Below are 22,630 nucleotides of genomic sequence, written 5' to 3'. Positions count from 1 at the left end.
TGTTCAGATTGAACATCTTAGGAAGGAACAGTGGGACTCTTCATGGAGTAGCAGTGGGATTGGTTTTTGCCTTTCTGTTAATTAGCTAAGGGGAACTATAATGTAAAGATATTTGTGTATGGTATAGAGTATCAAATAGTACTTTTAAGACGATGGTCTCTGAGTTAGTAGTTATAATTTAGGGATGGAAACCAGTTGTTCCTAAAAACATATTCCCCAAAGAATGAAGCTTCATGTGTTGCTGAAGGCAAAGAGGTCAACAAAGGTAATATGAATAGAAGAAAAAACTTGATACTCTCCTTGGATAAAGCTTGTATCCATGTGAGAACAAAGTGTGATTCAACCATAAAGTATTCGGCACATAGTAAGGGCTCAATAAATGTCAGTTACCATTATTATTTAGAAATGGGGATAATAATAAGACCTATAGTGCTTGGTTATTGTGATGATTAAATGCACGTAAAACTCTTAGCAGAAAGCACAGCATACAAAGTGCATTCCAGTTGTTCTAATGGCTTATTAAGGAAAGATGATATCAGTTCATTATAAAGATCTCTGACAATGAGTTGTTAGAGTTTAAATGGAGCCTTACTTAACCATTGAAGAGCAGATGAGCATTTTACAGAAAGATGTGAAAAGAATTCTCACTCTGGAAGAAAAATTGGTGTTTTAATATGTTCAGCCTGCTATGACAAAGTGCCATAAACTGGGTATTTTATAAAAAACAAATTTATTTCTCATTGTTCTGGAGGATGGGAAGTCCAAGATCAAGGTGCTAGCTGATTTGGTATTTGGTGAGGGTAGCTTTCCAGTTTACAGATGGCAGCTTCTAGCTGTGTCCTCATATGGTCAAAGATGCTAGCCAGTGTTCTGAGGTCTTTTTGATAAGGATACTAACCCCACTCATTCATTGTGGCAGAGATTCCCAAAGGACCCACTTCCTAATGCTATCACCTTGGGGCTAAGGATTTCAACATGTAAACTCTGAGGGAACACAAACATTTAGACCATAGCAATTAAAATGGACTTTGAAAAATGGCCTCCAACTCTGCCCAGATGTGCGCATGTGTCTGACCACACAAGAGCTAGTGACATTTCCCAGAAGCTTCAGATAGGTTAAGGTAAGATACAGTTAGGACAAAAATATAACCCCGTTAAAGAAAAGTTACACCAAACTGTGAGAGTATACATATGAATTTGCTTGCTCTGTGATCCTGAGCCCACTAGAGCGTTGTGAGCTCATTCCTAACCTGCCTGTAAACCATGCCTGAGCTTTTATACATACATGCTCAATCTCAAGGAAACCTCGCTACCCTCTTCTTAACCATGCAAATAATGCCTTTCTGGATTCAGCCTTATTTGCCTAAAACTCCCTGTTTTTACCCAATTTTCTTGCCCTTCTGCTTTTAATTCAGAGTAATTGGCTGCACTGGCTTTTGAGTGAATTGGCTCTCTCTTGCTTGGCAAGCAATAAACTCAGCTTTGTTTATGTGTTTTATCAGCTTGGGCAATCTTTGTGTTTTGATTTGACAATGCAGGTGGTAGTAAACCTAAGAATTTTTTACTTCATTTTAGGAAATCTTCCTAAAATAGATATAATGTGACCATATGACAATAATACCAGCTAGGAGACCATAAGTCTCCTACAGGTTTGACAAATTCTCTACCAACTGCAGCCTGTGCTGCATTCATAGTAGATGCTTACCAATCATTTATAATCACTTGTTGAATAAATGAATAAATGCATGGCATTGAATAGGTAAATGAGTTTTTCCTCTCACAGGTCTTGGGTCTATGCCACAACCACCTTGAGGGACTATGGGAAAAAAATTTCAGAATAATAATTGTAGACAACGTTTACTAAATCCTTTCCCCCAAAAAGCATAAGTAAGTTTGATACCAAATTCCTGAAACCTTCATCAACTTAGTCCTTTCAGCAACCTTAGGCACCAACTTTTCCTTATAATGTTTAATGAATCAAAGACCCATTTAAGATTAGACATGGAAGTAACAACAGAAAATGTTTCCCAGCAATGCAAAACCACTCTTAGAAAAGGAGCGTAAGAGAAGTCTGAGAACACACAATTTAAAAATTATTACTTTATAAATATTTTTGTGACATCTGGGATGGGTTAAGGATGCGACAGTCTCTTTTCTCCCTATGGAAGAGAAGCAGAATCTTAAATAGCTCCTCCTTTCCAGCTTGGCAGAGCTCTGACTTCAGAGGATGCCTCTAATTGCTCAGAAGCACAACCTGCCCTCCTTAAGAATCCTGGCAAATGATTTAGGCATTTTACTCTTTCTCTGCAGCCTTTCCTGTCCTCCTGACGACCCTCCCAACAATAAACATCTGCCAAACTTCAGACTCCTGTCACCCTTTTTTGAAAAGATTCTACAGCGAATGAGCAAAAGATGTTTCAATGTCATTGGGCCATTCTTAATTTTTCTTAAAGTAATATTAACTGTACTCTGATTACATGGATAATTAGCATCAAATATGCAAATGTCTGTTTCATTTGGGGAGAATTAGTGGTCAAGATGTCAGGGATTATAAAAGCTCCAAGGAGGAAAATAACTCAAATGATTCTGAGGCAGAGCCTTCATGCAACAATATTCCCAGATCTTACTCCTTGTAAGAGGCTCTCCCTTCTTGTAAGAGGCTCTCCAAAGCCCACGTGGTCCCATTTATCTGATGCCAATACTGTCGCTACTGCCACAGAACTGAAGTCCCCTCCAAAGTCAAAATGAGTTTAAAAGAAGCCATGAATAATCTCTAATTTGTCAAATCCAACACTTGCTTTCTGTTGGAGGTCCACAAAGTGACCGAGTAACCAAGAGCCAGGCTAAAATGCTTACCAGCTAGTGACTCTCTGTGGCCAGTTGCCACTCCTTCACCCAAGCAGAAGTTCCCATCAGGGAGGCCATCTGATTACCATACTATTGCCCTGCAATTCATCCTTTCATAGTCCTACCTTCTAGTATTGCCTGCAAATGAATGATGGAAGTTTGTAGAAATAATACTTACAAGCAAATATGGGGTTTTCAGACTGAATATGTCAGAAATTTAAGATTTAGCAAATTTTCAACAAATATTTTCTGAGGAGACTGGGGAGCTTTCAAAAGTAATCTTTATAGACCAGCATTTGCTTCTTAAAGAGTTTCAGCCCAAGGTTACTGTCTTGTTACTGCCTTTTGTTCCCTCCTGTCTTCCCGATTCTTTGTAAAATGATTGATTGAAAATTTATTCTTTGAGCTAAAAATCATTGATACATGATATGGTTTGGCTTTGTGTTCCTACCCAAATCTCACCTCGAATTGTAATTCTCACATCAGGGGAGAGGCCTGGTGTTAGGTGACTGAATCATGGGGGTGGACTTCCCCCTTGCTGTTCTCCTTATGGTGAGCTCTCAGGAAATCTGGTTGTTTGAAAGTGTGTGGCACTTCCCCCCGCCCCCCCCCCAACCCCCGCCGCTCCTGCTACCATGTAAGACGTGCCTTGCTTTCTCTTTGACTTTGACTTCTGCCATTATAAGTTTCCTGGAGACCTCCCCAGCCATGCAGAACTGTAAATCAATTAATCCTCTTTTCTTTATAAATTACCCAGTCTCAGGTAGTTCTTTATAGCAGTGTAAAAACGGACTAATACAATACACTTTTGTTTCCTGTTTAATGTTTTTTTTTCCTCTTGAATATCAAGCAGAATTTCAGATATGTCATATTGGCTTTGGTTGTGGCTACATTATGCCCAGCTCTATCCAAAGATGTGGTTTTAAGAAGGGACACATGGCAAGAAATGTAAATTGGTGTACTCTGCTCCTCAGCCATCAAATATCCTTTGTTAAACATTCTCATTTTCCACTAAATGAGCTATTGTTGCTACAAGTCAGTGGTTCCACTACAGAATTTGTAGCACAGTAAACAAAGTGTAAAATGTATGTAATGAGGATTGCCTCTAATTTCCTTTAATTGCACATTGAGTTACAGCCAGCGCGACCCTGACAGCAACATTACTTCCTCAATACACAGCCTTGATGTACAGCACATTTTTCTTCCGTGACAGGTTTATTTCTTCATTGAAGAATTGTTTAAGAGATATTTCATTGGATGTTGCAACGATGTAATTGGGCTCTGGCTGGTTTATTCACTTAATAGGTATGGTAATAATTATATGTCACTTTTTAGTGTATGGGCCCCTCAATCCTCTCCAGGTTGATTGCTTTATCTAGGAAGCATCAAATGGAGTCGCTCCAAAATAACATTTCGGGAAGATGAACTGAAGACTTATTTCTCTCCCTAAACTCAAGGCTTTGTTGTGTTCAGAGAAAAATGGCAGCTTTATATCAAATAAAGCTAAAAAATAAAGGTAGTGGAATCTGTGCATAGGATTACTTTTACTTAATACTTGAGGCATATTTTTCCTGAAAAATTTTGTGAGAATGGCAGGAAAACTCTCTAGAGGTATTACCCACTGAACACAAAAGAGATGATGTACATTGGGATTAAGTTTCAAGAAAAACATTCACGGTGCTGGGTGATTTCATCTACAACATATCCCTTAATCCAAATTGTTTTTTATTTTATGTTTTGCACCTCCAACCTTAGTCCTCACCTAATCCATTTTGGACGTTGTTCTTATTCTTGTATTTTCTGGGTCTCCATTTGTTTTCTTTATGCGGAACCCAAGTTATATTCATCATAAGATTCAGAAAATCAACATAAACATTGAGGATGGGGAGATCTAAGGGTAGGAAAGACGCAGAAGTTTAGGAGGGATGGATATTTCCGGGCAGAGCACAGTGAATGAAGCCCCAGCAGTGGTCTGATCTGGAGGGTCATTGGCTTGGGTGCTAACAGGATGGCATGGCTTGGACAAGCAGCAGGATTGGCATAGCTACAGTAACACTGGTGATGACAGGAATGTGGCTGCCTCAGTGACCTTGTTGCTCTGTATCTTCAGTGTGGTGGAATCAGTGGCAGGTCCTTCATTAGTCCAAGCCATTGTTATGGTGCCTTCAGTGAGTACCAGAAGCATGACTGACATTTTTTGGTGTCAGAAGTGACTGAAGATATCACCTTACTTAGCCAGAGAAAGTGAAGAGGAAGAAAGCTGAATCCTCATGGTTTCCAATTAAGCTACTATCCCAAGAAAGACACCCAATTTTGGATTATTAAAACTATAAGGCCAAGCCTTGGGTATAGGGTGGGAGGTTATTTTTCTAGGAGAACTGAGAGGAGTAAAGGCAGAGAGTAATAGTGTATTTCTTATAAACTGTTGTTAGGGTCAATGCAATAGCATACACAAAGCACATAAAAAATGTCTGGCACATATTGCAAATTAGCTAATTTTATTATTATAATATAACAGTAATATTATATTTCCCTCTTGTTAATCACTTATTAAATCAAAGTGCTGGACTAAGGTGTTTACGTGCATAATATAGACAAAAAATTTATGTTACAAGTTAAGTTCATATACTGTTATGGCTAGAATTTTTTCCCTCCGTAATGTACATGTTATAGCCCAAACCCTCCATGTGACTGTATTTGAAATTAAAAGGGGTCATAAGGGTAGGGCCCTAATCCAAGAGGACAGGTGTCCTTATGAGAAGAGGAAGGGACACCAGAGCTCTGTTTCTCTGTGCACATAGAAGGCCATGTGAGGACACAGAAATAAGGCACCATCTCCAAACCAAGGAGAAAGGCTTCATCAGAAACCAGTCCTGACGTCACTTTGATCTGGAACTTTGAGCCTCTATAGCTGAGAGAAGATAAAATTCTGTTTTCTAAGCCACCTTAGAAAAGTCTGTGGTATTCTGTCACGGCAGCCTGAGCAGACTAGTACATACAGTAAAAACAAATATAAGAACTAATTCCTCCCCCAGTCTTCCTTTATTTTCCATAAGTCAGTCAATTATTTTCTCTGACTTTACCTCTTGCTCTCCTACCCTATTGATGGGGAAAATGTTTGTTCTCACCAATTAAAGTGTTCTCAGCTTTCTGGCTTAAAATGGAGGGCTGTTTGGATAGTTAATTCCCCTCTCTTCCTTTCCCAGACAGGGCCTGGGAGCGGAGGAATACTTACTTCTTGAGGTGTTAGGGCCTGAGGTCCCTCTGGCCTTCTCCTCGGAAAGGGTTCAAGCTGTAGCCCTTTCTAACGTGTCTACAGCAGGGTCACTTGTTTGCACATCTCATTTAAGGCCTGGTGATTTCTCTATGGTGGACTTGAGTCTCACTTTTGCTATCCCTGGAGCTGCTGATTCTTTGGGGCTGGGTGTATCTCCTGTTCCATTTCTAGGCTCCTGGAAACTTCAAATTCCCCACGGATCACAGGGAATGGGACAAGGGCTGAATGGAGGGCAGGGGGTGGGAGAATGCTCTCTCAAGCCCTTCCCTCTGGAACAATCCTCATTCATTTCTATTCCAGCATCTACACCATGTTGACCTTGCTGCCATGGAGGCTCAGGTCATCTCTGAAAGGCATGAACTCTGGGGAGGCAAGGAATAAGCACCTAGTTTTGATATCCCCTGACCCTAACTATCAGTGTCTAGATCCAGTCCCCGCCAACCCCCAACATTAACTTGAAGGGGATGGGAAAATAAGTTCACTTTTCTGCACCTCAATTTTGCTTCTCCCCATATTAGGCTCCATCTGCTGATCTTCCATTCTAGCCCCAGAGACAAAAACTGCCCTTCGGTCAAATTCTCACTCTTCCCCACATCAAGACTCACGCTAAATAAAACCCCTTGGCTCTTAATTTGTAAAGCTCAGCTTTTCTAGTTCAAATAACATACCTCATCAAAATCCTGGATTCTGAAAATCAAAGTTCACAGAATTATAGAGAGGACTGATGGACAGCAAGAGGTCAGAGATAAGGACAGCAAAGCTGCGGAAGGCAAGGACCTTTGGACCAGAGGCATTAGCTAGGAGTGGCAGCAAACCATCACAAAGGTCAAGTGGGACCTGCTTGATTTGAATGGATGCCAACTCAAGATGTCCAGGGCTTGGTGAGAGTAACTTCACCAGAAGAGATGAAAAAGGACAAAGGCTGGTGGCCAAAGGCCAAGCAGAATGAGTTCTCTCAACTGAAGACCAGCAAGGGTTAGAGGCTAGGACATTATATGACACGCCTCTCCTCTCTACTAACTTACCATCAGGTAGATGGTGAGGTGTAGTAGGGGAAGCCTTAGAAATGATTAATTCTTACCCAAAAATGTCTAAGATTGGAATGGGATAAAGACTGATAGAGTGATACTTTAAGTGGCTTTATAAAAATCACTGAATACAAATTGAGTATACTGCAATGTGATAAAATATATTTTAAGTTATGGGCAGACTAGGAGTTTATACATGAAGTTGAATTTACTTATTAAAAATTAAGTTACTTTTTTTGCAAATCTGAGTTTTATACTCACCCACTATACATGTTTAATATTTTAATCAACCCTGTGAGGAAACTAGGCTCAGAGTGATGAAATAATTTGCCTAAGGTCACAGCTAGTAATTGGTAGAGCCAAGATTTGAGACTTTAATTTATTTGATAGCAAGGTTTGTGTTTTTAACCACTATGCCTAAGCCTCACAGTTCTATGGTTATTATTTTTACCTTCAGTATTGTTTTTAATTGCTAGGAATGTGTGACTTGAAACACAAGAGTTATAACCACATCCTGTTGTAAATGTTCTTTATTTACCTTTGTCTTTTGTTCTTGTTTTTCCTACTCTGATTCTCATATTTCTCTGACTTTGTTCCTTTTATTTTCATAGTCCTCCATTTTGCCTTTCACTTACCACCCTGCTGAGCCCCCAGAGATGATAATTAGTTCTTCTGGAGCCACCTTTGCCTACACCTAGCTGTGTGGACCTCAGGACATAAACTATATTACATGGAACCACCTGATCAGGCATTTCCCCACACTTCAGGAGGCAGAACATGAAGACAGCCCTGTCTTTGGATTGGAAGCCTACAAATTAAGAGTTCATTGTGTTTGAGAGGTCCAGGAGAATTGGATTTAAGATGAATAGAATAATCATCTTCCAGAGAAGTAAATTTACTTGGCGGGTTTCCACTAAAATGGATTTTTTAAAATGTCAGATGGAACTAAAACATTTAAGACATATGGTGCATTAACTAAATGTTTAAACATTTGCCTTTAGCTGCGTGAACGTATCATTGATGAGATGAGCTCAGTGAGCTATGTTGAACATATCTGACTGAATCACTGTCCAGTAGAGAGTTCTATTTCTTGAATCTCTATAATATAAACCATCCCCAGATGCTTACAACAGATACCAAATATGTGTTATAATTTTACTGCTGAATGCAAATGCGCATAAAAATGAAAGGTTTAAATGATAAAATGTATCTGTAATCTCAGTCATTACCTTTTATTTGAAATAGGTTCTGCAAGAGAAGAGTGCAAAAAGAATATTTTCAGCCATGAAGGCTGAAAGTCACTGGGATGCCACCACCCCATTCTACTTTCTTCCAGAAAATCCCTTCACATTATAATGCATGGTCAGCAAACACACAGCAAGTGTGGGAGTTCTCCCCCTCACCCCGGGTCCATAGCAGACATTGTTAATCAATCACAATGCTTATTTTTACTGCTGAGCCTGCACTTGGCCTGAGAAGTTTTCTTCACCCAGCACTTCAGGCAACACTGCCAATTGATCCAAGTTGGCACTTAACAAGAAACCTATTTGCAATCCCCAGACACAGAGCAATGGTAGAGCAGTGGGGTGTTCCTGTATCTGATATGTCTAAGAAATGTGATAATTATGAGGACCAGACCATTGGATACTGTTAGGATTTATTCCTTAAATTAAAAGGATGGTTTTGGCGGTCCTTGGGTTCTGGCAGAACCCACTAGGATTTAGATTAGCTTCCATCTAGTTGTATAAAGGGTCAGTCATCTGTCTTCCAGGCAGGCAGACTGATCCCACATATACTTACATGGCTTTCTGTTTTATCCTCTGAGTTTCACAAACTCCATGAAAATGCTGAAAATCCTAGACCCACTAGAAATAGAATAAGGCAGAAACTACCAGAGACCATGAAATGAAGATAATCACTTGCATTTTGGATACCACAGAGAACTTCCTGGGGTAAAGGTCTGTATGTGTAGTGGCAGGAGATGGGGGTAATTCATATTTAAGTCTGACCTCATATGCATTCATATTTTCTAAGTAGGTTGTAAATACTACTACTGTGTATGTGCCTGGCAAGAAGTTAAGCAACAAAGCACACACACTTTTATTCACTCTTCAGATCTTCCCCATGAAATACAACACCCCAGTTTTATAGATGATGAAACTGAGGCTGGCGATGCTAGGGAACTTATCTAAGATCCCACAGACAGTTCACATCTGTGTCGGAGTGGTGATAGAAACAGATGGCAAATTCTTAAAAGATAATTGAAACAGTTTAATGATAGAATTATTTATGGAGACGAGGGTAGCATTAAGGGAACCCACAAGACATAGTTCCAAAATCTCCAAAGATGAGCAACAATTAGAATCCTTTAGTATCCCTAGAAAAAGTGTTACTGAAATGGTAACAACTAACTGTGTGAGAGAAATCCCTTGATGGGAGCTATAGCTTTAAGGAGAGGAAGTCCTTTCCTGCCCAAATCAATCATGTCTTGGGTATTTGGGAGGAAAAGAGGAGAGAGGAGAGCTTGTGTCCCCCAGCCATCTAGGAAGAGGAAGCAGCCGAGAGGTGCAGTTCATAGAGTTCAGCGCAAAGCAGAGAATGCATCTAGGGGGCCATGAGAATAAGGGGCTCGATGGAGGAGCAGCAATTAAACACAATATTGCTCTGGGCCTATTCTCATAACCACTACTTTATGTTCTACCTCTTGGCTAGGGTTTAGGAGGTCTAGGTCTAGAAGTACCAGCCAGCACTTGCTTTTATTTGAGAGGAGAGAGCAAGAGAACTTAAACTTCCTGAGTGCACCATGGTAGTACACACAGTCCTTGACACATAACAAGTGCTCAATGCCAGCTATTTGTTGTTACTATTTCTTCTTCGTTTTCCCAGTTCTCCCTTTCTGTGCCTTAGTTCCATGACCAAAGTGATGGTACTCAGCGCAAAGGAAGTTGATTTGCAATTTCCAATGCTTTACTGACAGAACTTATTTATAATGATATATGAGGTCGCTAAGTATTTATTTCTAATTTCCAGAAGAGGAAATTGAACCTTACTGATTTGAAAGTCAGTGTCCTTCTAATACTTGAAGGTTCCTCTAGTGAATCAATGGTAACGACTCTTAAAGTACAAAAATAAATAAATAAATAAAGTTGTTAAAAAATATGATGGCTTTTAAAAAATTGTTGTATTTATTTCAGATTTATCAAGGCACAAATTACCCAAGATATGAACCATAGAAGGTCTTGGGATTATTACTTACTTTACATGCTCCTCTCCCAGCCCCTTCTCTCTTTTTTCCTCTCTCTCTCCTCTCTGTTTCTCCCTCTGTCCCCTCTCTCTCCCCCTTCCCCTCTTCCTCTCCCTGTTCCCATCTTCTCTCTCTCTCAGCTCTCTTTTCCTCCCTCTTGCCAGTGTTTTTTCTTTATTCCTCCTCACTCCTCTGATCACCACTTTCCACTTTTCTTCTTTCCACGTGTCTTCTCTTTCCCATCCCTTTCCCCATGTTTTCTTTTTTCTCCTCTTTCTTCTGCTCCTACTTTCTCTACAGTGTGAAGAGATATAGCTTAGGGGTTATAACTGCAGGCTTTAAAAGTAAACTGCCTGGATTCAAGTCCTTGTTCCATCATTATTGGGGGTGTGACTTCGGGCAAATTATTTCATCACTTTGAGTCTCAGTTTCCTACATATGTAAAATAGGATAATAAAGATACTCATAGTGGTTATGGAAAATTTAAAAATGAATGTAAAGAACTTACCTCCACAATTACTATTTTTCCCTGTTCCTTTTCCATCTTTCCCTTCTACCTTACATCTTTCTGACAAAGCTGTGGTACTCAGTGCCAAAATATTTGCTGACTTGTGAATTAATAAAAAGCTAGAGGATGATGAATTCTGCAATTTGACTTCTGGGAGAAAAATGCAGTGAAGCAGCAGGCAGCCTGGGAAGTGTGTTAAGGAATGTTTACCAATGAAAAATGTGTTGTCTGTGTATATTTTGAAAATGTTTATTTTTGTGGGTTGAGAGGCTTCTTGAAGGCAATGTCTCGGCTGCATTCAGTTGAGAGACAGCAGCAGCCTCCAGGAATAGCAGGTATTGCTGCAGATACTTTCTTTTGGACCAGAGCTGGAAAGGCCCACGGGTTGACAAAAGAGTTGCGTAATTGTTCAGTATTTAACTCTCCCTGGAATGGCTCAAAGAGGGAGCTATGTGTGAAGGAACTTGTGGGTAAATAACTCTGGCGCAGAGCACCACACCATCTGCAGACATTGCAGAAATGAGCAAGGGAAGCCAACGAGCTGTGAGTGACAGAGATTAATCTTCAAAGTCACAAAGGCATGTAGTTCCGTTTGGAATTCAGGCAATGCTGGAGAGCGTGTCATGGCCCCGGAACAATTCTTTGAGGCAATGAAGACATTTATCAGCCATAACTCTCAGGTGACTGCTGTGTCCTGGAATCCTTGATGCTGGTGAATCAAAAAGAACCCAAAAGAAAGACACTTCCCTTTAAAATTAGGAGAGGCAGCAGAATGATGATGTTCAATTTTTTACTTAAAACAACTGTCCAAAGAATTCACCATGATGCCTTGGATGAAGCTGACCTTCTACATCCGGGGAGCTGAGATGAAAACAAAGACTGTCACTTACCATACGCTGCAGGCTGTGCGTACAGACTCCCTGTTTGGGACAAGTAGCTAAATAATTGTTAGACTGCAAGGCCACACTTGAAAATTAAAATTTTAGCATTTTTGGAATACTCATTTGTTAATGAATACAATTGTTTTTATAAAATACATTTGTATTTATAAACTAGTTCTGTTAAAACAATTTTCAAAAATAAATTTTTTCTAAAAATAAAAATAGCACATATGCATTTACATTTAAGCAAAATAAAAATCTTCACTTTATTACATCAATTATCTGAAACATTTAAAATAACATAAGCAATAACTAGATTTGATACACTTCACATATGTTAATCAATTTCTTTGCTATATTTGTTTCTAATGCCATTTGTCTGATATTTTTTTCAACATGGTGTCATTAAATTTTTTTTTCACAAAATTGCCTGCAGTCTTACTCTAAGTAGTTTATGGCTGATTAAAATATCCACCATGTAGTAGCATTTCTTTGTTTTGAGTTTTTCAGGTACTTTAGTATCTGAAAAGAGTGTACTTGCTTAACTAAAAAGTTATGGTGCATGGATGAGTAAATTAAATATGCTGATCGTTTCAAATTTAATTCCATTTTTAAAATAAAAATGTGTACATAGCTCAAATACTTTTCACACATACTCTCTTTTTACCTGCATATCTTTCTTTGAAAAATATTTTAATCGAAGTTTTTCAACTAAGTTGTATCTATGATTCCTTTGACTGTTTCTCTAAATTCAAATGTTGGAGACTCATAAGCATTCTTATTTTCACTCCTTTCTGGTCAGAATATAAGTTCACCTGATTAAAAATAGAAGTTCCCTCAAAAAAGTGTTACACCACAAGTTGAGATACTCTAAAGTGCATTTATAGTATTCTAAATTTAAATGTTAAACACAGCACTCCCGTGAGGGTTCATCCTTCTATTTGTTCCTTCCTCTTTTGCTGTTTTAATATGTTTACTGATAAGTTTCACTAAATCATTACTTTCAAGAAAACCTGCACAAAGTAACTACTAGCTTTTGAAATCGATGCTGATGTTTCTTTGGTAGACTTGCGCCTTTTCAAATGATAACTAATATCATTACGGTCCCCAAGTTAGATGTCAAATGCCAGCAAACATTTTGTGTAAGTTACATATTTGTCAATTTTCTTAAAAAGTAGAAATTCTGTACTTAAAATTTTATTAAACATGTGCTTCCCCCCCCTTAGAATTTATTGCTCCTGAAAAGAGTTATAAAGTTTTTAAAAAGCTACCAAATAAGAGCATAAATAAAAAGTTACTGATTTATAGCATATAATAAATGATAAAACCACTGTACTAGGAAGTACTCTGTATATGCTCTGTGAAAGAACTCTCTGTTTTTATTCCCATGTGCTTTATATATACCTAACCTACCATTTCCAAGCTTTCCTAACTTTACAGCCTGGTTTGATGTTTCATGCATCTTGTAGGCTGTAGCACAGGCCATGCTACCATGTGCATGCTAGCTCCATTTGCTTGATAGGGGTAGGCCTGTTGGATACTTCTGCCACCATTACCAGGATTTAGCTTCTTCCCAGACCCTAGTGTACAAAGTCTCTTCATTTCCTTAAAAAAGGTACTAGTTACATTGCATCCAGAAAGAGTCAGGAGAAGACAGAAAGGTGATCTTTGGTTGTTTTTCGAATATAACCACATGTTAAATTAGGAACTGTGTTTATGGCCCATGCATTTTGCACTGAGACTAGATGAAACCATGGCAGAGGCTGGCAGTGAAGTGGAAGCCTAGCAAATCTGGTGTATTATCTGTTTTCATGCTGCTGATAAAGACATACCAGAGACAGGGCAATTTACAAAATAAAGAGGTTTAATGGACTTACAGTTCCCCGTGGTTGGGGAAACCTCACAATCACAGCAGAAGGCAAACGGCATGTCTTACATGGACGGCATCAGGCAAAGAAAGAGAGCTTGTGCAGGGAAACTCCCCCTAATAGAACCATCAGATCTCGTGAGACTTACTCACTATCACGAGAACAGGGAAAGACCTGTCCCTATGATTCAATTACCTCCCACCAGGTCCCTCCCACAATACATGGGAATTCAAGGTGGGATTTGGGTGGGGAAACAGCCAAACTGTATCACCTGGCATGTTTTAATGCAACTATTAATAATAATACATTTGTAAAGATGAAAAATCTAAGACAAATGCTAAACCAGATAGAATGCCAGGATACTTGTTATACACAGAGACTGCTGGAGGCAAACCTGGGTATATGCTTCCCCTATTTGGTGGTGAAGAGCACAGTCTTCAGACATCTTGGATCAAATTCTGGTAGTATCAATTAATAGATACATAACCTTATCCAAATATCTACCCTTAATCCTCTCATTTGCAAAATGAGGGAAAAAATGTCCACCTTACTGGGCCGTTGTAAGGAGAAAAACTTGTGGAAAGTGCCTGCAGAGAGGACCAGGCACACAACAGATGAGACAGGGCTGCTGTCATTATCACCATGCTCCTCTTACCAATGACTTGGTGGCACAAAAGCCATACTTTGTAACTCAGGCTGATTTTTCTCATGAAACATAAAGCAGAACAAGAAAGAATCAGAACAGAAAAGAGAGGAAAAGTGGGTGGTGTGTGGAGTAGCATCCCTACAATATTGGTAAGAGGTTTGAATTTGTGTCATTATCCCTTCAAAACAGGAGGAAAGGCAGGATTGACTGAGCGCTTCCTTCAGGCCCAGCACTGGAACAAACGCTTACTCCTTTTTTATAAGAGGGTTATATTGTTCTCACTGGTGTTTTTTCCATAACCATCACATGGAAATATTATCATTTTCATATTACAGTTGAGAAAACCAAGGCTTCAAGCAGTTACAAAAGTGCTGATAAGGAATGCAGTCAGAGAAAAAACTGATATTCTTAAATCCATGACTTAACAAATCTGGCTGCATTGCTTTTCAAAAGTTCAAAATGTTTATGGTTTACTTACATCCAGAATGTTTAATGTCTGACTCTGTTCAGCAACGCTAGGCAGAATTTGTGAGGAAATATGGTGGTCCTTATTAACAACCTCAAACTTAAAGAATTTATTAACAACCTTAAAACGTTAGAAATCTTTAAGAGCCTATCATGGATGGTTCATCTCTAACTAAACAGTATCCTGGGCTAATTTATAGTTTGTACCTATTGGTACTAGCAAGTTCCATAATATCTTTAAAATAAAGCATAAAACTTGTTTATGCTGCAGTAACAAACCCCAAATCTCAGTAGTTTAGGTAACAAAGGATTGTTTGTTGGTCATGCTACCTGTCCATTGCAAATCAGCAGAGGCTGATTCCTTGAAGTAGTGCCTTGGTGAATCAGACTGACTGACAAGATAGTCATTGTCTCAAACATTGTCAGTTGCCAGCCAGAGGGAAAAGAGAACCCTTGAGGACCTCACGTTGCGTGACACAGCTCAGAAATGACACACTCATATAAGCAGACAATTCAGTAGGTGGAACTAGCTGAATAACCCCACTCAACCATAAGGGGGTCAGGAACTGTAAATCTATCCTACATATGGAAGGAGAGAAATGAAAATATCATTCAAACAGCAATAATCATTGCTTACACATAAAGTTACTACAAATGCTGTAAATTATTAAATATCTTAATTTTCATATCTTAATTTTCATAAAATGCCAATTTCAAGCTTCAGACAGTTCTCTCTATACAATATATTCTTTTATTAGGTAAACAAATACTTGTTCACGCATTTTAATAAAATTTTCACCTTATCTCCAAAGGAAGAACATTAAGTTTTAAGAGTCACTTCTGTCTTTTCTGAAAAGTTCCTTTTAAAATGACATCAACTGCTAGCTAAAGGGGATTCCTTAAGGAAATGTGTCATTTTCTTGTCTAGAAGTCAATGAGTTCAAAGAAAAATAAGAGTAAGACTGAAAGGATGTGTAATAAAAGACCCAGTTAATGCCTAAAAGATGCCAAATTGGAAAGTGTTGCTATTCCTCGTGTCATCCATCACTGCAAATGGCTCAGCAGGCAAAAGACTATCTCAAGCTGGCAGTCTTGCCATAGAAATAGATTAATTCAATAAAGGTAGCAGAATTACGAAGCTCAACATGGCCAGTGACATTCCACTGACTAGTTCAGAACCAAAAAGAGGTAAGAACTGAGTGAATGAAAAAATGAAAATCAGTCAAGTCATAATCAAAGTTCAATAAATCTGGGAAATATTCTCGTATTGGATTTTTTGGTCCCTAAATATTAATCAGCTGTAAATTACTTTCCAGTTCTCCATTCAGCTTTTAAAAAATGGATTGACCTTTTCATAGAAAATCTGTATTCGATGGTAAGGATGGAATTTAGCATCCTTGGCTTAGGTATACTTCATAGAGGTGAGCAGTCTTTCTTGGCTGCACTCTTAGCACATAATAATGAAGGAAATTGCAGTACACATTTCAAGTGCATAAGGCTGGAGACACAGACATAGAGATTGGGAACAGACTCAGCTTCCGGAACATTCAGCACCACACACAGAGCATTCTTGATTGTGTCATTGTTAAATTCCTATTTGGTAATCATGAAGAAGCAGGATAATTCAGTTCAACAACTAGTTATTGAGCACCTACTAATATGCCTACAAGTGCTTTTTACACTTCAAAGAGCTATATGAGATGAAAGGTATTATTGCTGTTGTTATGGCACTGTCCTTGAAATTGCAGAGAAAATACAGGTCAATGAGAGCAGCAATGAAAAGAAAAGTAGTGAGATAAATTGACAGATTGAAGTTATTGATAAAGAAGATTTATATTTTGCAGAGTAAATATAATCCAGAGCAAGCATTGGTTAAAAAAAGACTTACTTTAATGTCATGTTAAAGCCCATTTTATATATTACAGAGCAGAGAAAGTATTTACACCTAGTTTTACGACTATGTAATTCTAACTTCGAAAACAGTTTAATTGTCCATTATATCAGCTGATTAATTAAGAAGGTTCTTTGTGTGATAGTAATTAAGCCAGCATATTTTGGTATCATTTGACATAACTCGTGACATGGACATGATTGTATGTTGGTTAGCAATTTAAAACTTTCAGATGTTTTGAGAAACTGACAGGAACATCAGATGCTTTTGAATGAAATACCTTAATGAAAAAGTAAAAGACCACATGAAAAGGTACTTTATAAAATTTAAAATCCTTCAAATTGTTCTTATTAATGTAATCAATTATGGCACATTGAATGTAAAAGAATCCTTTAATAAGCTTACAGTGTTAGTTGAAAATATATATAATTACAGCTAGTTGATGTAATTATGTTAATATCTGGCAAAATATATTTTAAGGAAAGAAATATTACTAGAAATAAAGATGCCAATTAAATAATGATAAAATATTCTATTTGCTAAGAAGATGTAATAATTCTAAACTCGTATGGACCCAATAGCCTCAAGCATATACAATGAAAATTAATAGGACTACAAGGAGAAAGTGACAATTTCACTATCAAAGTGGGAGATTTAAACATTTGTCTTTCATTTGTAGATCAAGCACATTAAAAACTGAGAAAGACTGAAGAAGATTTGAATGGAACCTGATAGATATATATAGTACACTGTATCCAACAGTTGTAGAATATATATAATTTTCAAGGAAACGTAAAAGATCCATAGAAATTTCTCATTTCATACAAGTGGAATTATACAATATGTGGCCTTTTGGGACGAATTTCATTACTTAGTATAATGTCTTCAAGCTTCATCCATATTATAGCATGTATCAGTCCTTCATTCTTTTTTATGTTCAAATAATATTTATCATATAAATATACCACATTTTCTTTATTCATCAGCTGATGGATATTTGGATTGTTTCTATTTTCTGGCTACTGTGAATAATGCTTTTAGCAACATCCATACACAAGATTTTGTTTGGGCATATATTTATATCTACATATATCTAAGGGTGTATGCAGGCATAAAGGAAATATATGTTTATATATACCTAGTCGTCTTGAGTGTATATCTAGGAGTAGAACTGCTGAATCTTAAAGGTAAGTTTATGTTTAACTTTTTTAGAAACTGCTGAAATGTTTTCCAAAGCAGTTGCACCATTTTACATTCCCCCTGAACAATGTATGAGGGTCCCAGTTTCTTCACATCTTCAGCAACACCTGTGGTTTGTTTTCCTGTCTTTTTTTTATTATAGCCAGGCTTGTGAGTGTGAAGTAGTATGTCACTGTAGCTTTTCATTTCTCTAAGGACAATTGATGTTCAACACCATTTCATGTACTTATTGGCCCATGTACATATTCATATATGTATTTGTAGAAATGTCTGTTCAAATCTTTTGCCCATTTTAAAAATTGTGTTATTTGTATTTTTATTATTGAATTATAAGAATCCTTTATATATTCTGGATATGAGAGCTGAACAAGATATATGATTTGCAGATAAGCTCTCCTATTCTTTAGGTTTCTTTTTTTACTGTATTCATCTGCAGCACAGAAGTTTTAATTTTAATGAAGTCCAATGTACTTTTTAAAAATTTTATTGCTTGTGCTTTTGATGTCATATTTAAGAACCATCGCCTAATCCAAAGTCATGAAGATTTTACACCTATGTTTTCTTCTAAGAGTTTTATAATCTCAGTCTTTATATTTAGATATTTTATCGATTTTGAGTTAATTTTTGCACATAATATGACATAGGGATCCAACTTCATTCTTTTGTATGTGAAACTTAAGTTGCCATAGCACTTTTTAAAAAACTCGATCTATTTTTAAATTTTCTTTGTGAGTTCTTTTTTTGGCCCAGTGGTTATTTAATATTGTGTGTTTAATTTCCACATATCTGTGAATTACCTATTTCCTAAATTTCCTTGTGTCATTGATCTTTTCCCATTATGGTCTAGGAACATACTTGTGCAATTTTAGTCCTTTTAAATTTACTGAGATGTCTTTTATGGCCTAACCTATGTTCCGTGCTGGGGAAGGTTCAATGTGCGCTTGAGACGGACAAGTATTCTGTTGTTTCATGGAGTGTTCTGCAGCTGCTGCAAGGCCCAGTTTGTTTATACTGTTGCTCAAGTCTTCTATTACGTGTTGATCTTCTGTCTAGTTGTTCTATCCATTACTGAGATTAGAGTACTGAATTAATGTATTTCTCCCTTCAATTCTGTCAATTTTGCTTCATGTTTTCCCAGACCCTTCTGTTAAGTGCATATAGGTTTATAATTGTTTTATCTTCTTGGTGGATTGGCCCTTTCATCATTATAAAATATCCTTGTCTATAGTAATAATTTTTGCCTTGAAATCTATTTTGTCTTATATAAACATAGTGACTTCACTTCTTTTTTGATTACTGTTGGAATGCTATATCTTTCCGCATTATTTTACTTTCAACCTATTTGTGTCTTCGAATCTAAAGTGTTCATCTTGCATAAGAAATGCTTAAGGGGAAATTTATAGCTCTGAACACCTGTACTAAAAGGAGGAAATATCTCACATTAATTACCTAGACAAAAGTTAGTTCAAACATTTCTGAAGAACGTTTTCATATAAGGAAAGGGACTTGTTCTACCAGATTTAATTTTAGTTTAAAGCTATTGTAATTATAACAACGTGTTATTGCTACAGGGATTTAGTCAGTGACAAATTCAACTAAACAGGGACCTCAGAAACAGGCTCACAGCATACATGAAACTTAATTTATGTCAGTTCAGCAATTGTAGATCAGTGAGGAAAGAATCAACTATTTAATAAATGGTGCTTGCACTATTGATTATACAAATGAAAAATTAAAAAAGCAGTTCTGTATTACAAACTATAAACTACAATTCCAACCAGATGAAAGATGTAAAAGGCAGTTTTTCAAAACTTCTAAGAATATTTGGAATAGTCATATGCATTTGAAGTAAAATTGTTTCTTAAGCAAATTACAGAGTCCAAGGGAAATTGATGATAAAATGTATGTACATTTCAATTTAAAGCTTTCATTTATAGAGTAAAAACACCTTATAGGCAATGAAGAGAAAGACTTTTACTGAAATAAGTAATTTGCAATCCATGTCAATGACTAAAGATTTGTGTTCGAAAAGATGAACACTGCAATGAAACTAACAGCAAAAAGAAAACCATATATTTTATAGAGGAGGAAATACAAATTACCATAAACATAAGACAAAATGCTCAACCTTATTGTTAAGCAGGGAAATGCTAAATAAAATCTCAATGGGGTATCATTTCATGCCTACCAGTTTATTAAAAAATTAAAAGGTCATTAATATCAAGTGTAGTGAGGATATGGACAATAGGAATAGTCATCTCTTGTGCACAAGAGTATAAACTAGTAGAACCAGAAAGCAGTGTGTCATTATAGAGTAGAGATGTGGATGAAAATTCCCTACAATCATACCCACACTCCTAGATACATGCCCTTGAGGAATTCTAGCATGAATACACCAGAAAATTCAAGATTGTTCAAGTAGCATTGTTCATACTAGCAGAAAATAGGAAACCATTCAAATTGTCTACCAACAGTTTAATAGATTCCTAAGTTGTGGTGTGTTCATAGACTAGAATACTATACCATAGTTAAAAAGAATGAAATATAGCTATTGGCTGGGTGTAGTGACTCACGCCTGTTATCCTAGCACTTTGGGAGGCAGAGGTGGGAGGATCGCTTGAGCCCAGGAGTTTAAAGATTAACTTGGGCAACATGGCGAAACCCAGTCTCTACAAAAATACGAAAATTAGCTGGGCTTGATGATATGTGCCTGTAGTCCCTGCTACTTGGGAGGCTGAGGCAGGAGGATCGCTTGAGCCTGGGAGGTGGAGGTTGCAGTGAGCTAAGATTACACCACTGTACTCCAGCCTGGGTAACAGAATGAGACTGCATCTCAAAAAAAAGAGAGAGAGAGAGAGAGAGAAAGAAAGAAAGAAAGAAAGAAAGAAAGAAAGAAAGAAAGAAAGAAAGAAAGAAAGAAAGAAGGAAAGAAGGAAGGAAGGAAGGAAGGAAGGAAGGAAGGAAGGAAGGAAGGAAGGAAGGAAGGAAGGAAGGAAAGAAGGAAGGAAGGAAGGAAGGAAAGAAAGAAAGAAAGAAAGAAAGAAAGAAAGAGAAAGAAAGAAAGAGAAAGAAGGAAAGAAAGAAAAGAAAGAAAAAGAAAGAAAGAAAGAGAAAGAAAGGAAGGAAGAAAGAAAGGAAGGAAGAAAGAGAAAGAGGAAAGGAAGGAGAGGAAGGAAGGAAAGAAAGGAAAGAAAAGAAAGAAAAGAGAAAGAAAAGAAAGAAAGAAAGAAAGAGCCATTTTCTTCAACATGGATAAATCTTACAGTATGGAATGTGATAAGCCTATCACAAAAAAATTACATATTGAATTTCACTTGTGTAAGTACAGAAGGCAAGAACCAAATGAAATATTATTTAAGAAACCACATAAAGATGATAAACTGTGAGAGAAAGAGAGATTGAGAGACAGAGAGAGGGAGAGGGAGATAGCAAAAGAGAAGGAGAGACAGAGACAAGATTCAGGACTGTCTTTGCCTCTAGGAAAAGAGAAAGGGTGACAAGTTGGGAGGGGTATACAGCGTGCTAACGAGGATGTAATGCTGAATGTCTCAAATCTTTGGTGAGTACATGAGTATTTTATTATTGCCCTCTAAGATGTACATACAATAAACATTTTTTATTCACTCCCTAACACACATATTTTACTGTAAAATCTATTTAGCCACCTATGGGACTATATTGTATGAATCCTACGTTCTGCTTATGGAGTGTACAGCTGGAGGATCAGGATAAGCTGTGGTCATTCTGGATTTTCAAGAGCATCATGAAGAAAAATGAATGTCTGCAATAAGCACAAAGGTGACTTTCGCATCTTCTTTCTCACAAGTAAATGAGATGGGCTTTTAAAGAGTTAGCTTTGAGAAAAGAAGGTCATGTCAGAGGAGATATCCAGTGAATGACTGCAATAAGATCAGAAACTGAATAGACCTTACCATTCCCAGGAGGTGGGGAGTTCTGAGGCTAAAATCCTCTGATGGTCTAGGATCCCCTTTTATTCATTGCCATCATAAGAGAGGTTTTTAAATAAACCCGTTGGCTCTGGATCTATTGACACAAACAAAATGTTTCTTGAAATAAAACTTAAGGTATCATGGATTTTCAAGAGGATTTGGTTACAGGTACCATGTATAAAGCAGAGCTTGGTATTAGCATATTGTACTTAGATCAGTGACCCCACTTTCCAAGTGTCTACAGACAAGTGACTTGGACACATTACAGGTTTAGAGAATGACTTCAAAAGCAACCAAAACATTACAGACAGAAGCAAGAAATGTTTGCTACATGGAAGACAGTGAATGCACTTTCACATTCCGGGCAAATTAAGAAGGTGATGCTCAGAAAGTTGATGCCATAAGGAAAGATGACTTCCTGTAGTAACTTGCAGGATGAAAAGAATTGAAATAACATACGGTATTACATAAAAAATTCAGAATAAATATTAAATGGGTCAGATATTCAAGGTGTCTTTGCTTTTGTATCTGAGGACCATTTTCTACTCACAACAAAAAAAAAAAAAAAAAAAAAAAAGAAGAAGAAAAAGAGAGAGAGAGATCCTAAACAAGAAAGATCCTTTGATAAGCCAAAAAGTTTAAGTTAGGCACAGCTTCAGAAATATTGATGAGTTACTGGGCCTTCAAGGTATGAAAACTAAGGACTATAGTTGGGCTTTAGGGTAGAGCTAGAGATTCTCTATGAAAGGATTGCTAATCAAAAAAGAGAATAGCTGAGGTGGAGACTAGTTTCCAATTACAGTGCCACAAATTAAACTAAAAATC

The 22,630-nt window shown here is 37.3% G+C and overlaps 1 long non-coding RNA gene across 2 annotated transcripts in view; it reads left to right on the top strand.

Annotated features, from left to right (window-relative positions):
• Nucleotides 1-22,630, top strand: part of LOC110744007 — a 79,748-nt gene that overhangs the window by 51,902 nt on the left and 5,216 nt on the right. For both annotated transcript variants that reach the window (XR_002523961.2, XR_004185918.1), the window contains exon 3: nucleotides 21,517-21,653. This is a non-coding gene — a long non-coding RNA (uncharacterized LOC110744007). The remainder of the gene's footprint in view (nucleotides 1-21,516; nucleotides 21,654-22,630) is intronic.

This window comes from Papio anubis, chromosome 8 (genome assembly GCF_008728515.1).
Source record: "Papio anubis isolate 15944 chromosome 8, Panubis1.0, whole genome shotgun sequence".
Lineage (NCBI taxonomy): Eukaryota > Metazoa > Chordata > Mammalia > Primates > Cercopithecidae > Papio > Papio anubis.
The sequence above is the reverse complement of the archived record's forward strand: the minus strand, read 5'-3'. Positions and strand labels throughout refer to the sequence as shown.